Below are 17324 nucleotides of genomic sequence, written 5' to 3' on the forward strand. Positions count from 1 at the left end.
TGGGATTGGGATCATGTCTTAATCGGTTGGTTGGTTGAGAATTTGGTATTTACCCTAGATCCCTTAGGTACTCTATTAAAACTTTTCGTGATACCTCTTCTGCCAGAGCATTCAGGGTATGAAAAGTGTCTTCCTGTCTTAGAAGGTCGTATGTCTCGTTATGTGGAAGTCTGTCTCTATATGTTTCCGCCACGTCATTGAAGAGAGGGCATTCGAAAACCACATGTTCGGGAGTTCCTTCCGCCGCGCCACAGTCACACTCGGGGGTTGCCCTTTTCCCAAACCGACATAAGTATGTCGGATAGGGTCCCTGACCAGTGAAAAAGTGGATGAGTCCTCGTGTGGGTTCGAAATACTTCATGGTCCCACGTTCTCTAACATTAGGTAAGAACTCGAATGTTCTTCTCCCCGTTTCATCTTCGTCCCAATTCCTCTGCCACAGTTCCTCCCCTCTGTTCCTTATCTCCCTCTTATCCTCTACTCTTACACCCATGATATCTGTTATTTTTTCCCCATCTCCTTTTTTCGCCCAATACCATGCCGCTTGTTCTCTAATTTTAATATCTAGCGGGCAGAGCCCCATTATAACTAACAGAGCTCCCCCTGGTGATGTCCTGTAGGCCCCTACTGATCTTAATATCATATTTCTCTGGACTCTTCTCACTATCATGGCGGGCACGACCCGCGTGAGCCTGTGCGCCCAGACTCCCGAGCCGTAACCCACTACTGATGTTAGGATGCTATTATGATAAAGTTTAATGAGATGAGGGGGGAGATGAAATCGTTTATGTCCAATGGAAATGAGATTATTTAATATCTGCAAGGCTTTCTGTGTTACGGTTTCTATGTGCTTTCCGAAGTTCCATCTCTCGTCAATTATGACTCCCAGATATCGCGCCTCACGTCGCCGAAGAACTGGTGAGCCATCGATTCTCACTGTTGGATTTCTAATGAGCTGACCTTTTAGTAATAGATAAGTAGACTTAGTAGGGGAGACTTTCATTTTCGTTTTAAGGCACCATTGGTGCAGTCTTTCAATGGCCCTTTCGATTTTTGGCTCTATGTCCTCTCGGCTACGACCGCCGACCAGCAGGAGGAGGTCATCTGCGTAGGCTATCACCTCTAGCACTTCTTCACTTTGTTGCAGTTCGTCTAACAAAGGTTCCATATGCATGTCCCAAAACAGGGGCCCCAATACGGAGCCTTGGGGACATCCCTTACTGATTATTTTTCCAATTCTCCCGCTAGGGGATGATAGCCAAACCTCCCTATCCTTACAATAGCTCCTCAGACACCCATATAGCGGCCCTGGACACTCTTTCTCCCGTAAGCAGGAGAAGAGCGAAGGCCACCACAGGTTGTCAAAGGCGCCACTGATATTCACCATGATGCCAACGACATACTTATGCGGGGTCGAGCCGCAGACTTCAGCCGCCAGAGCGATGGCATCAGATGCCGACCGCCCCGGCCTGAAGCCAAACTGCCTGCTGCTCATCCCCCACAGCATCCGGTGAGCCGTCAATCTGTCAGCCAGCAGTTTCTCCAAGAGCTTTCCAAATAGGTCCAATAGACAGATTGGCCTATAAGATTTGACATCAGTTGGATCTTTCTCTGGTCCTTTTTTAATTATAATTACATTCGCAGTTTTCCACTTCTTGGTAAACCTTCTTTGTTGGAGACACTCGTTGAAAAGGTGAGTTAGCGGCGCGACCAACTGGAGTGCCAGAAATTGCGCCACCTCAGCCACAATGCCGTCTGGTCCTGGAGCTTTCCCTCTTTTCAGGGATTTTATTTGTGCAGCCACCTCCTCTTCCGAGAATGGGTAGACTGCCATGTTGTTGTTGTAATCCGTTAAATATGCGTCCCGCAGTTGCTTTTGGTTTTCAGTTTCCCCATCCGCATTGTCGTCAGGCAGCAGGGACTGGAGAAGGACCTCAGCAGTTTCCTGCCAAGACTCCGTCATCCCATCCCCTCGCCTGACAGTTGATAACTCCAGAGGAGAGCGGATTTTTTTCCCGTACCAATTTATAAGGGAGACCCCACGGATCTAAAGCCAACTGGTTCAGCACATAGCTTTCCCAGCTACGCAGTCTCACTTCTCGTAATGCCTTCTGAAAACCTTGCTTAGCCTCCCTGTATTGCAACTGCCATCTTTGTCTTTCCAGCCAGACGACACTGCGCTGGTAGTTTCTCCTTAGCCTTCTAACAGATTGACGTAACTCCTCTAATTCGGGCGACCATGGTGCTGGCGAGGCCGCCACGGCCTTCCTCCTGGTTGGTACGGCGGCCCTCACCGCTCTATGTACTGCACCCACCAGTTCCTCAGCTCTTTTGTCTATGTCAAAGTCTTCGTGTACGTCACCTTCTGGTAATGCAGGAATGTCGCACTCCCTCGCTAAAAGTTCCCAATTCGCTCTATTATAATTATACTGCACCTCCCATCCCATTGTCCAGCGGCACTCTCTTTCACTCAAGGTGAAGGTTATTAGGTTGTGGTCGCTCGTGGTGGCATTGCCTATAACTGTCCAGTTCTTTATTAGATTGGCTGCGTTGTGTGATGTTAGGGTAACGTCTATGTTCGTGCCTTGTCCTCCTCCTGCTGTGTAGGTAGGAGGATTGCCCAGCTTGCTTGCCACCACGAGCTGTGAAGCCATTAGAAAGTCCTCTACTTTGTCTCCATTCGCATCTCTGGTGCCGCTGTACCATAGGGGGGTTTTGCATTGATGTCAGCTGTTATTATTATTTTTCGCCCTCGCAACGCCGTGGTGACTCTTGCCAGATGTTCCAGGTGTCGTTCTATTTCATCTCCGTATTGAAAGTACATGTTTATGAGTATAATTACTCCCATTGGTGACTGGAGCTCTACGACGTTGCAGTGACGAGTTGCGAATTGTGAGAGGGTAGTTACCCTCAGGAGTTTATTGATAGTTTGCTTGGTCATAATAAATCTGCTGTTAGAAGTACGTGGTAAGGAAAAACACAGTGATGTGCAGCGAGATTCGTTCCATAGGCCTCGCGATTATGAAATCAAGCGCTTAATCGACCGACTTGGACTCGAATACTAGTGACATACAGAAGATGTAAGCAGGGCTGAAATTGTCAAATTCGATTTTGTCGAAAACAGTTGTGAGTCGCGTTTTCCTGTGTATCTTGAGGGCATAGTCATGGCCCGATCTTCCTGTCAGCACGAATGAGGTCGTTTTCTTTAATCTAATAATTCTAGCATAAAATATTACAAATGAAGGGTCATCAGAGAGCGTAGTAAGAATATATCAACTACGTATCTCTCCATTCCGCATTCATGAAGCGTTTCAAAATTATTAGCTTCAGATGTGTGGCATTAAATAAATTAGCCAGCCTGGCACTAAATACATACCGAAAATCTAATAAAAGGAACTGGGAACGCGTCATGAGCATGGAGTAAAACGATTTGCGACCAAGACATTCCTATATATCAATGAGAATCAATGTATAATGTTAACACACCCTTATCAGGAGTTTCCTTCGTACTTCATAAAAACAGTACTTATTTTAACAAACAAATCTATACTACTTTATAAAGACAAGTTGTTGTTTAAACTTGTTACCAAAAATTTCGAATTGTTCTTGAATGATATGCTGCAAATTTACACAAGATGTTCTAATAATCATTTGGAACGACACTGGCTGCATTTACTCACTGTATAAAGACAAGTCATTGATTAATGGCCTTACCAAAAATCTCGAAAAGTACTTGGTCGATATACTTCGAAGATTCATTGATACTCCAACAGTCCTTCAGAAGTATTTCTTGAAAAGTACTTGGTCGATATACTTCGAAGATTTATTAATACTCTAACAGTCCTTCAGAATAGAGATGGGCAAACTGAAACACGTAACTGTTTCGAAACAAATGAAACAGTACAATGTAATGTTTCGATACGCTGTTTCGAAACAGTGAAACAGTTTGTGTTTTGTAATCTAATAAACCTACACATTTTATCATTTTGACTGTCTACTGTATAAGTATGTCCACATAAACACAAATGAGTTGCGAGAGCGCTAATCATATCGCAGAAAGTATGAAACTATCACTTAGGCCTCTTGGCAGTTTCGTATTTCTGTAGCAAATGCGCTGCTTTCGTGTCGTGTGACTTTCATACTTTTCAATTGGCTGAGGACAGCCGTAGCTGAAGACAGAAAGGCCACCACGAACGGAACTGGAGGTGGGAGCAAACTGCAGAAACAACGGATATGCTACTGGAATTCCCACATTCCGTTAGTATGGGTAATATACCCATCCTGCTAATTTCCATGCACACAAAGGGAATCATTGAGGATAATAGGCACAGTGACTATAGACTCACAAATAACGCCAAATAATTCGAATAAATAACAAAATATAACAGAAAAAAATTTTGTCTTTCAAGATGTTTCGAACCGTTACTATAAATTCACCATGCTTCCTAGTCCTTCCCGTTCACCATTACACTATCAGTGATATGTCAAACAGATTGCTTGCAATTATACCTACATCAAATTAATGTATATGTCTAATAACTGTCACTCTACGCCTTTTTTTATTCAAAATGTTGTAGGCTTACTTACGTTTCTTAATATGATTACTGTACATGAACAGAGAAGCGTATGTTATCAAAAAGTGTAATTTAACTGAATGATTTTCACGTATTTATTATTTTGAATGTGAACAGTATGCGTTGTTTCATTGCTTGGTTAGTGTTTATAAAGCAGATGTTACGCCGTTTCGGAATATGACAGTCAGCTAGAAACGAAGCCTTATTTTCGGATATCTTAAGCTTCATGCTATTGCTTGTCAAAAAGATTTTGACACTCTTGAATGTGTTTCATGAAGTGGTATGTTAAATGTGTTTCGGTACCTGTGCCGAGCCCGAATCTCGTCCGGCACAGGGGGGAATGAAACATCACTGTTTCGATACAATTAGTCCGTTCCAAGCACTGGTGGACTGAAACAGCCTTATTTTGAAACAATGATACAGTTTCTGTGTCTGGCTCGAGACCGAATCTGGTCCAGTTATCCGAGACAGGGGTGGAATGAAACACCACTGTTTCGAAACAGTGAACCGTAGCCGTTCCGAAACACTGAAACAGTTCCACGTATCGATACACTGTATCGAAACATAGAAACAGTGGCCAAGTCTACTTCAGAAGTATTTCTCTTATACATAAATGGGAAGCATTATCAGAAAAATTCTCGAAAGATTCTTGACCAATTTCGTTCCGTTCCAAGCACTGGTGGACTGGAACAGCCTTATTTTGAAACAATGATACAGTTTCTGTGTCTGGCTCGAGACCGAATCTGGTCCAGTTATCCGAGACAGGGGTGGAATGAAACACCACTGTTTCGAAACAGTGAACCGTAGCCGTTCCGAAACACTGAAACAGTTCCACGTATCGATACACTGTATCGAAACATAGAAACAGTGGCCAAGTCTACTTCAGAAGTATTTCTCTTATACATAAATGGGAAGCATTATCAGAAAAATTCTCGAAAGATTCTTGACCAATTTCGTTCCGTTCCAAGCACTGGTGGACTGGAACAGCCTTATTTTGAAACAATGATACAGTTTCTGTGTCTGGCTCGAGACCGAATCTGGTCCAGTTATCCGAGACAGGGGTGGAATGAAACACCACTGTTTCGAAACAGTGAACCGTAGCCGTTCCGAAACACTGAAACAGTTCCATGTATCGATACACTGTATCGAAACATAGAAACAGTGGCCAAGTCTACTTCAGAAGTATTTCTCTTATACATAAATGGGAAGCATTATCAGAAAAATTCTCGAAAGATTCTTGACCAATTTCGTTCCGTTCCAAGCACTGGTGGACTGGAACAGCCTTATTTTGAAACAATGATACAGTTTCTGTGTCTGGCTCGAGACCGAATCTGGTCCAGTTATCCGAGACAGGGGTGGAATGAAACACCACTGTTTCGAAACAGTGAACCGTAGCCGTTCCGAAACACTGAAACAGTTCCACGTGTCGATACACTGTATCGAAACATAGAAACAGTGGCCAAGTCTACTTCAGAAGTATTTCTCTGAAACAGCATTATTTTGAAACAATGATACAGTTTCTGTGTCTGGCTCGAGACCGAATCTGGTCCAGTTATCCGAGACAGGGGTGGAATGAAACACCACTGTTTCGAAACAGTGAACCGTAGCCGTTCCGAAACACTGAAACAGTTCTACGTATCGATACACTGTATCGAAACATAGAAACAGTGGCCAAGTCTACTTCAGAAGTATTTCTCTTATACATAAATGGGAAGCATTATCAGAAAAATTCTCAAAAGATTCTTGACCACTTTCGTTCAATTACTTCACAAGCAGACATAGGTTACATATATGTTGCATACATAGCTAAGAAACACATACATAATATTTGACGTTGAAATGTTAGTAACAGATCATCATACATCTTCCGAGCAGACATAGGTTACACATATGTTGCATGCATAGCATGTCTACTTTTAAATAATAATGTACAGATTTTTTCTTAAAACCAACTGCGAGAAAGAAAGTGCTGCGCTGTACTTTGCTGTGAAAATGTAGGATTTCGTTTTCTTCTTGGAAGTCAGTTTTAACTTAGATATCAGGGAATTTCAACCATAAGACATATTGTTTCTTCCTCCTTATATATAATTCTAAAGAAATACTGTATGCACAACAGCGTGCTGTTTTGTTTCCTTCTGCGTACTCAGTTTTAACAGTAAACTATAAAAATGTGTTTATGTTTCATCAACTTATGCTATGGAATCTGCACCATCTGAAACTTTGGAATCCTACCAGCCGCGCGGGAGTAGCCGAGCGTTGTAAGAGCCGGCCGGAGTGGCTGTGCGGTTCTAGGCGCTACAATCTGGAACCGAGCGACCGCTACGACCGCAGGTTCGAATCCTGCCTCGGGCATGGATGTGTGTGATGTCCTTAGGATGGTTAGGTTTAATTAGTTCTAAGTTCTAGGCGACTGATGACCTCAGAAGTTAAGTCGCATAGTGCTCAGAGCCGTTTGAACCATCTGAACCGTTCTAAGGCGCTGCAGTCATGGACCCGTTCACAGATAAAAGCTATGAGAGATACTATCGGTGAAGCTAATCCAATCAATGATCTACTAGCTGGAGAGATCTCTCCTCTTCCCCTTGTACTCGTATTAGTGATTCAAACCTATTTACCCATTTTTTAGTGACTTAATTTCCCTGTCAAGGTTTCGTTTGCAAATCTAATAAACAAAGCTCAAGGTTACAGGAGAAGAGGAGGTGGCGAGGTCAGGGGAAGGGGAGAAAAGAAAAAGAGAGACAGGAAAGGAAGGGATGAACAGAGAGAGGGACGAAGAGAAAATGGAGAGAGACTGGGAGGGAGGAGGAGATAGTGAGAGGGGGAGGAGGAGGAGGAGATGGACAATGAGAGGGGCAAAGAGGAGGAGGAGGAGGAGGAGGAGGAGGAGGGGTAATGGACAAAGAGAGGAGGGGGAGGGGGAGGAGACGGTCAGAGAGAGGAGAAAAGGAGATGGATATAGAATTGCCGTATACATTTAGCAGTTGTGAGTATTGTCGGGTTCGCTAATGTTGTATAGATGTGAGCGGTGTTCGGACATTTCCTCTAAATCTATACGCGACTTTGTGTTCATATTGATCATAAAAGTTATAGCCTCTCAATCATGTAAACGTGTTAAGTCCGCTTGTCAATGGTTGCCACTATTGCAGAAAACGATTCAGTTAATATTTTTATGAAACCCATTTCATCGTTAAAAAAGGACATGACGACTTAGAATCTGAGCTATGTATTCAAACACGGTCTTGCATTGCAGTGACCATGGATAGAATGGCGTATTGTATTCTACTGCAGCGGCAGAGGCGGAGAGCATGTCTGAGGTAGACTGAGGGCAGGGTTGGCGGGGTAGAAGGGGGGGGGTGGGGGCTGGTTCAATGGCGTCCATCGCGCTAATTGCCGACGGCTGATATACTGCCTCCAGCGAGGGCGCCTGGAGTCGTAGCTGGAACTGCTGCTGGAGACGCCGGATACGTGGGCGCCCCCCAACGCGCCGCCGGCTTAATTACGGGGAAAGTGCGCTCGCATTACATCACGTCGCCCTGCCTCGCGGCACCGAGACGCCTAATTGTTACATTCAGTTATTCTCAGTCCGCGGCGACGGGGCACAGCCGTCCGTTTGGCGCAACGCCGGGGGCGTGTGCTGTTACCGACAAATGGTCTGACTACCGAAAAGCGTCCGGATGTACTAGTTTCTACATCTGGAAACATTTCTGTGTCTGAGTTGCTACTAATGCCCACCAGAGGAACATAAACGACCATATTACAAAATGCACATTGAATGTGGGGTAACTTAATTGTTCTCAACTTTCTTCAGTCTACTTGATTTCAACGATTCAGTACGACATTGTAGAGATCAAATGTCGGCAGTAGATTTGAAGCGTGTGCCAAAAATGCAGCTTGTGACGCATGCAGTGTCATAACATCTTATTGCTTCTTGGAGGAACAAAACTGTGTTTTAGACCGAGGCTCTGCATTCTATCAAGGGAAATGCTCGTTATGACTGAACTCAGCAGGAACATTCTTCTCTGCTTCTGTTCCAAAAGAATTTTGCATTTCTTTCCAGGAGGGCCAGAGTTCATAGCAATCGACGCGATACCATCTAGTGAATCGGAAATTATGTTTAGGGTCCGCAAGGGCGTGTTGGAGGCATTCTGCTGTTCTTACTTTAGACACCTGGCTTAGGAGAGAATCTGAGCAGACCTCTTAAATTATTATCAAATGATGCTGTAAATTTACCGTCTAATAAAATTAGCTGAAGAGCAAAATGAATTGGAACATATTTTTGACGCGGAAAGTGACAATTGGCCTTGAACAACAAAAGATGTGAGACGTTCAGTGCCTACCAAAAATATTCTGTCGATTCACACGATTACCTGGGAATCACAGTTAAAACCACCTTAAACTGGAACCATTGCGCAGAAAAGTTGTAGTGTATGCTTACCAAAGACTGCTTTTTACTGGCAGAACACTTGCAAGATACAGCAAATCAACTAGACAGTTTGTATTACGCTTGTCTCTGCTGGTCTAGAGTATTGTTGAACAGTATGGAATGTTTAACAGATAGAATTGACGTTGATCATCGAAAAAGTTCACAAAAGTTGTAAGTAGGCTGTTTAGGTTTTTATGTTGGTAACGCCACGTAGTGCTCTGTATGAAAATCGCCGACTGCGCTGTGTGCAGTCTGTGGCTGGTTGGACTCATTGTTGAAATACGAGGGCGGTTCAGAAAGTAACCTCCGATCGGTCACAGTGCGGGTTGGGGGGGGAGTAGCGACGCCATCTGTGCGTTCACGCACTCAACAGGTCAGTCGGCATCAAGCCGTGGTCGAGTGAACGTCGTACCTGCGCTAGTTTAGTTTTTGTGGCAGTTTGAAATGTGTGCTGCAATAGAAAACCCCGCCAAATGTGAAATGCGTGCTGTCATAAGGTTTTTTACAGCCAAAGGATATTCTGCAGCAGCTATTCATCGTGAGCTTTGTACCGTGTACGGACCAACAGTTATGAGTGAAGGAATTGTCCGTGAATGGGTACGTTTATTTAAAAGTGGACGAGAAAACGTTCATGATGAAGAGAGGAGTGGTAGACCATCATTGGTGACTGACGAACTCGTTCAGACAGTTGATGCAAAAGTTCGTGAAAATCGACGTTTCTCAATGTCGGAGTTGTCTACTGGTTTTCCACAGATTTCTAAGACTCTCTTGTACGAGATAGTGACAGCAAGATTGGGTTACTGTAAGTTCTGTGCACGATGGGTGCCCAAAATTCTTACCGACCACCACAAAACTCAAAGAATGGCCTCTGCATTAGACTTTCTGTCACGTTATGAGGACGAAGGAGAACCATTGTTAAACAGAATCGTGACCGGTGACGAAACCTGGATTAAGTACGTGAACCCTGAGACAAAAGAACAATCCAAGATGTGGGCACATTCAAATTCGCCTACCAAACCAAGAAAAGCCTCGCATGATTTTTCTGCCAGAAAACTGATGGCAACGGTGTTTTGGGATGCCAAAGGGGTGTTGTTGGTTGAATTCATGGAACGTGGTACGACCATTAAACAAGACGTGTACTGTGAAACAATAAAAAAGTTACGACGGGCTATACAGAACAAACGCCGTGGTATGCTGACTTCCGGTATCGTTTTTTTGCACGATAACGCCCGTCCTCACTCTGCTCGCAGAACAACGGCCCTTCTTGAGTCCTTCAAGTGGGACGTTATCAACCATCCACCTTACAGCCCAGACCTGGCGCCAAGTGATTATCACCTCTTCATGCATTTGAAGAAATGGCTCGGGTCACAGCGGTTTGATGACGACGAAGAGCTCAAAGATGCGGTCACAGGCTGGCTCCAGGCACAAGCGGGTGATTTTCAAAGCTTGTGAAGAGATACGATAAGTGCCTCAATCGCTATGGAGACTATGTAGAAAAATAGTGCAAAGATGTAGTTGTAAGATGTATATATTAAAATATTTTTATTTAACTTGGTGTATTTTTTTAAATCAACCGGAGGTTACTTTCTGAACGGCCCTTGTATTTGCTTGTGTAGTGTTAGGCAGTTGGATGTGAACAGCGAGTAGCATTGGGCAGTTGGAGGTGAGCCGCCAGCAATGGTGGATGTGGGGAGAGAGATGGCAGAGTTTTGATAGCGAACAATCTGGACGTATGTCCGTCAGAAAAAGGAAATTTGTAAGATTCGATGTCATGAACTGTTATATACATTATGACTTTTGAACTCTATTAAGGTAAATTCATTGTATGTTCTCTATTAAAATCTTTCATTTGCTAACTATGCCTATCAGTAGTTAGTGCCTTCAGTAGTTAGAATAGTTATTTAGCTGGCTGTATTGGCGCTCGCTGTATTGCAGTAGTTCGAGTAACGAAGATTTTTGTGAGGTAAGTCATTCATGAAAGGTATAGGTTATTGTTACTCTGGGCTATTCTTTTGTAGGGATTATTGAAAGTCAAACTGCGTTGCGCTAAAAAATATTGTGTGTCAGTTTAGTGACAATCAGAATAAGTAAAGAGAGAACTGTCTGAGTACCTTCAGTTTTGCTCAGCTGTTTGAAAATCAAATAACGTAGAAGTTTACCAGAAAAGTTATGCTTAGTTTTTGAAGGGGAAGTTTCAAAGTGTAGCTCGTCTCGTATATCACTACAGAGGAGCCAACCAGAGATACATCTCCATGAAGTAAGAGCTGTTGGCAAATTGACAGGCACCTTCGATGCTCGAAATGCATTAATAGACTTAATAATTTATTCACAATGTCTGCAAATCATCATTCTTCTGCACCAGCCTCAGATGATGCTTCATTCAGCTACGCGAGTGATTCTAGCTGACATCTGGCTAGTCAGCTCAGAATCTGCATGTCATGTGAAGCGTTAGCTATCCTGGCGCTGCAGCAAGGTGCCAGTGAGCGGGTGTGGCCTTTTCCCAGTGAGAAGTGGTCTCAAGCTGGCCGCTGGAGTTTTCTCGGTCCCACTCCAAATTCTACGATGACCCCTGATGACGCATCAGTGGTGTGACTGGTGTTGGTAGTCATGTCGTTATTTGCTTTCCACCCTTCTGGTCTGGTAGTTTTCATCACCCAGAGGTGCCTGACTTCTGTGTTGAAGTCCAATGCTAGCAGCTCACTGCAATGTGGTCTTGTCAGAAGAGAGTCAAATTCTGTGTCAGTAGACGGTAGGTCTGCATTAAGTTCGTCAGGTGATGACCATCACCTCGAGTACAACATTGGCTAGTTTATAGATTGTGCTGGAGCATCTAGGACAAATGAGTCATTACAGTATAATAATCACGAAATCGAGTAGTATTACTCTGAATGCCATCAATCCCAACGATCAAATGGTTCAAATGGCTCTGAGCACTATGGGACTTAACTTCTGAGGTCATCAGTCCCCTAGAACTTAGAAGTATTTAAACCTAACTAAGCTAAGGACATCACACACATCCATTCCCGAGGCAGGATTTGAACCTGCGACCGTATCGGTTGCCCGGTTCCAGACTGTAGCGCCTAGAACCGCTCGGCCACTCCAATCCCAACGATCAACTCACGACAAGGGCTAGAGTGGTGGAGTATTTAGCTAATATGCGGGTATGACACAAGACTGAGTTCTTAAGGTCTGTGTATACCCTCTTTATTTTGCTATATTCACTTAACAAACTGCTAACTGCGGTTGCAATTCCTCACTGTGTGCTCTTGTGTAAGAGGTGGAGTCTCTTGCGCCATGTACTCGTATAATGAGCTAGTGGATGCATTTGTCTTGCTTCCTATGGTTCTGTCATAGTATTTTTGATGCCGAATATGGATTCTTACTTGGCAGAAGGGGTCATAATGTGTCAAGGGCCTGACCCAATTGCAATATACTGGCTCACTTCCTGCTTCTGCTCTGTATGGCCTATGGCAATGTTGATGAGTTTTAGTAAAAATCTTTAATGTCCGACCCATACTATTCTGTGCCAAAGTAAATCCATCTTCTTTAACAAAATTCTTCCCGTATTTTCCATTTCTTTTGCTTTTTACTAATTAGACTATACCTGTCTTCCACTTCTTAAAAAACGATACTGTATAACGGATTTCTGGGTTGGTTGTAAATGTAGGTCTTGGATCTTAGCTTCATTGGTCTAGTTTGTCATTCTCTCCAGGTTGCATACACTATTTATACTTCCCACTTACGTTATTCACTACTAGCTTGGGACCATTCCACATGTATGTCATGTATGGTTATCTCATCTGAATGAGATATATTTTATACAAAAGTAAGTTACATAAATAAACAATAGCATCAAAATTAAGCTTCTCGTTGATACACTGAAAGTAATTTTATTGTGTCTACATTTCTTATGATGTTTCACAAATTACAGTATTCACTTCACTGAAATTTGTCCTATTTCTGAAGTTGTTAATTTTTCTAGGCATTCTAGCAAAGTGGAATCTAAGGTATCACAAACACAAGTTAGGTGTTGGTTAGGTAATATGTGTAATAGTTCATCCGGCCAATAAAACATTGGTTGAGACACATTAATCATAGTTGTGCCTATAATGGTAGCTGGAAGGAGAAATTTTATTCCCTACTACACATCTAGTTCGATTAATTAATAATCCATTGCGTTGTAATTCTAGTTTCGTTATCCCAGTTGGTTTATCGTTTCAATAGCAAGTGATAATTACTGTTTTAGATGTAAATAGGGAGAAAATCCACTGATATCCAATATTCGCGATTTTATGCTTAGGAGCTAAGACTTTTATCTGCTGTGTCCATTCTGCCGAAAAACAACTGCAACTCACCTCATCGTTTTATTTGTATCACCATCGTTGGACAAATAATAACATTTTCTCTAACACAGTCTTTCAGATCTCTTACAGACATAATGACCTGAACATCTCTTCGCCTAGAAACTAATAATACTTCCTGAGTTTGTATCTGATCCATTTCCCAGGTGTATTCAGTTTAATCGGGTATGGATGTGCCGCGCGGCACTGGTATTTAGCGTTTATATCTACTACTGAAAAGTGTATTTTAATGCTCAGTTTAACTTGATTAGTATCCACTCTTGCATCAGATATAAAACAAAATAAAGCTATATTCTTACTTGTTATAGGTACAACTTGTGGTCTCCTGTGCTTTCTGTAATGGCGTCAAAATTTACTGTGGCTTTAATAAGTTTTCAACGAATTTCCCTTGAGTAGCGTAATGTACGGCTTCATGCAGGTTCCCGACCTGTCCCTGCGTCGTCTTATCCGCCTGCTATGGTTCGTAATAATATAGCTGTTACCACTTTCTCACCTAGTTTGCTTAACGTTTATGTAGTTTCTCTAGTTCTCTATTTGATACATTGTTGGTATTCTAGGAGTAATGTTGTGATTCTTTTATTATTTCAATACCGTTTTAGTAATAAGCTTCCTCTTGTACATTTCCCATAGTGCTATTTAAATTCTCGGTATCCAGATTATCCGACGTTCCGAACACAGTTATTTGTAGTTTGTCTCCTGCGTCTAGCCAGCCTCATTTCTTACGTATTAGCGTTCGTGGTATTACTTGTGTTAACTGTTTGCAACTGAATCTTAAAATTCTCACACGAGAGTTTTAATTCCTCGGAGAAAAGGAAGTACCGTTAATCCTCTCCTTCGTTGATTCGAGAATTTAAACACAGAACATGACAAGTAAAGAAAATTAAGAGTAACACAAGTAACGAAAACCATATACGTGCATTTCATATGAGAATTGACACTATTTACCCCAAAATTTAAGTCCATAAGGTACGTCACGTTTTTCTGATGTTCCCCTTTCCCTTCTTCCATACGGGACTCGGTTTCTTACATATTGTTCTACATCGCTGCGAAGAGCTTTCCCGCCACAATCTTTCAGCTACACGTCCTTCAGTCGTTCTTAGCACGACCCACCAATCAGATTGCGTCAGTATATTGTAACACCAAAAAAGCATCTTGAATGAGCAGTTAAAACAAATCATATATTGTCGACATAACTGAATGAATCGGAATGTGTAATGTCCACCATTCACGTTTCAGTTTGCTTTTGTTTCATCTACTTTGGCAGCGCTGTCGACTTTAACTTTCGTCAATGCTCACGACTGTTCAAAGCTTTAGCCAACATTGTTGTCTTCTGGTTCTGTTTGAATCGCTTTAGCAAATTCGTTATTGTTAGTAGTGCATAGCAGTAGTATTCTGTTGTGTTTTGTGTCTACTGCGTTAACTTGATTTAGAAGAGACTGTAGGGGAGGAGCGTCAAGGTCGTGTGACAAGAAAAATAATGAAGAAGAAATCAAAAAGACAAGTGGAAACTGAAATCAGGTAAATCTTCTGTTTGTACGTTCTTATTAGAAAAATACAATTCGTTTCCGTAACATTCATCAGTAAATAATGCCACGATAAATAGCTTTCTTTATTCTTTTTGTCCTAGATATGTGATAAAGATCCTCATTTAATGGATTTTGACCACCCCTGCCAACATAGAGAGGAGCGTTTTAATTGCTGTTCTCTCCCAGTAAAAGTTCTATAAACAAAATATAAAACACGAAGATAAAAAAAATATTGTGTCTTCTGAATGTAAGCAGTCCAAAGCGACAGCGCACTAGTGGAGAAAGTGCCAAAGTAAAACCAACAGCTGTCCCAGTGAAATATCACGCAAGTTTGGAATTTAATACAGATCCGCACTAGTTTTCATTTTAATTTTTCTTCTTACAAGGGAATGGTCAGAGTTGTCATGTCGAAACCTGTGTTGCTTTTTTTTTTTTACCACTGTGAGTTAACATTGCGAGAAGTCTGTACGCAGAATTTTAGCTGCTGACATGACCTGGAAGTCTGTAAACAATTTTATGAAGTAAGACATTATTGTCGCATGGTTTCCGCGCTTATAACTGCCTCTTGTACAACCCTGACCTCTGTCGCTACGTTATACCAACGCCATCTAGGGACAAGGTGGCGTTAGCTACGCGCCGCTCTCTTGCCACAGCAGTGAGAGAGCTGATTCCCCCAGTGAAAGCGATCGTATGATAATTCAACATTCGTAGACAAATATGGCTGATATGTTATCTACAACAATCTTTCCAAATAGCTATGAAATAGACACAAATAAATATACGGTTTAGAACACGTCCAAATTTTATTTCTTGTAATTACCGCAAAAATGCAAAATATTGAGACAATGTTCAAAACAGGTTTTTTGTGCACCAAGAACATGCAAGCAAAGACGACATATGACAGCCCTGCGGATCACAGACGTTGTTAGATGTCCGTAGACAATATTGGGCTGGTGTTAGGAATGAATCAGGCCTAGTATCAGTATATTTCGAGGAGTGCCACGCATATTTAATCAAATTCTGAAACCATGGGGAGGAAAATTGATAATGTACTACTGATTGCAGCTTGAGAATATTGTCACGGTGACAGACAGGAAATTGCAGTGATCTGCACACAATAATTTTTTCTGTTAGTTTTCTGTAAAATGCCTTCCACCGACGGAAAAATTCTCCGTCTAAAGGTTGAATTACGTTCGTCGTGCCGGGTGGAATCTGAAGTATCTCTACTTCTTTGTCAGGGTGGGCTCGAAATACAGCTTTTAATGAATCAGACCTTTTATGACCTGACCACGAATCTAGAAGGAGAAGAGATTTGTTCCCGCAGAACGGAAGAAAAGCATGACGCATGAAAAGTGTAACGTTTTCATTTCCCATTTTTCCAGAACTCGATGCGTCTACCACAAGATTGTTTGCGTAGAACATTGTTCTTTTGATACGTGGTCCAAAACGTCCAGTTGGTTCTTGAAGACACACATATAGTTTAAGCAGCAATGAACCATCCAGACTAATACATTATATTGTATGAATGGATGAGTGCAGTCGTGGACTGCGCAATTGGCTCAATATGTTTTTCCCCTTTGAATGACTGTTCTTTTCGCACGCATTTCTTTTTTAAAACCTCACTGATCTGCACTGTACACGTACGATTCACTAAAACTAGTGATCTTATTTTTTGCATTCGTAAGAAAAGCTTCTATCATTTCGATTTGTGTCACTTCATTTTCCTACCTGTTTCTCGATACAATTTTTTTTATTTTTCTTGCCACAATTTTATGTGATCTTTTGAAGCGAGTAATCCAACTTTGAGAAGCTGTAAATTCTTTAGCACCTATCGCGTTGGCAATCTCTAGCGCCCAGTCACGCAAAGTTGTATCGCTGACACTAAATGAATGTTGTCTGGCATCGGTAAATAGCTAAAAAAGTCGCGCATTTATCTCCGTCGCAATTTCCAGTCGACTCTTACGTCGTCCAGCGACTTCCTCTTTCCATCTATACAATTCACGTTCAGAACGGACAAAGCGATACTTATTGTGAACAGTACTGACACGTAGGCGTTTCTTACCACTTTCGTTCAACCAATACGTCACCGCTTTTTCTTTGTCTGATAAGGTAATTGTAGTTGCTGGTGTTACTTTCGGAGATAATTGATGATGGTACGTGGCATTATCACTCGAAGAGTCTTCATGAGTGCAAATTTCGTCGGTGTCTTCGCCGTCTGTAGATTCACAGTCTGCAATACCGAGTGTTCCAGTTGTTTCTAGCCACATGTCTGCGCCATTCACATGCTCGTCTAGACGTTTAACAACCATGTCGCACAACACATAGTCTTCACGCGTGTTTTCTGTTGATTGCTTCATTTGGCGTCCGTGGTATATCTCCATGGCAAGCAGTAAAACATTTACAGGATTCGCCATCACCTGTGAGGGGAGATTGAATGTTC

Source organism: Schistocerca cancellata, chromosome 5 (genome assembly GCF_023864275.1).
Source record: "Schistocerca cancellata isolate TAMUIC-IGC-003103 chromosome 5, iqSchCanc2.1, whole genome shotgun sequence".
Lineage (NCBI taxonomy): Eukaryota > Metazoa > Arthropoda > Insecta > Orthoptera > Acrididae > Schistocerca > Schistocerca cancellata.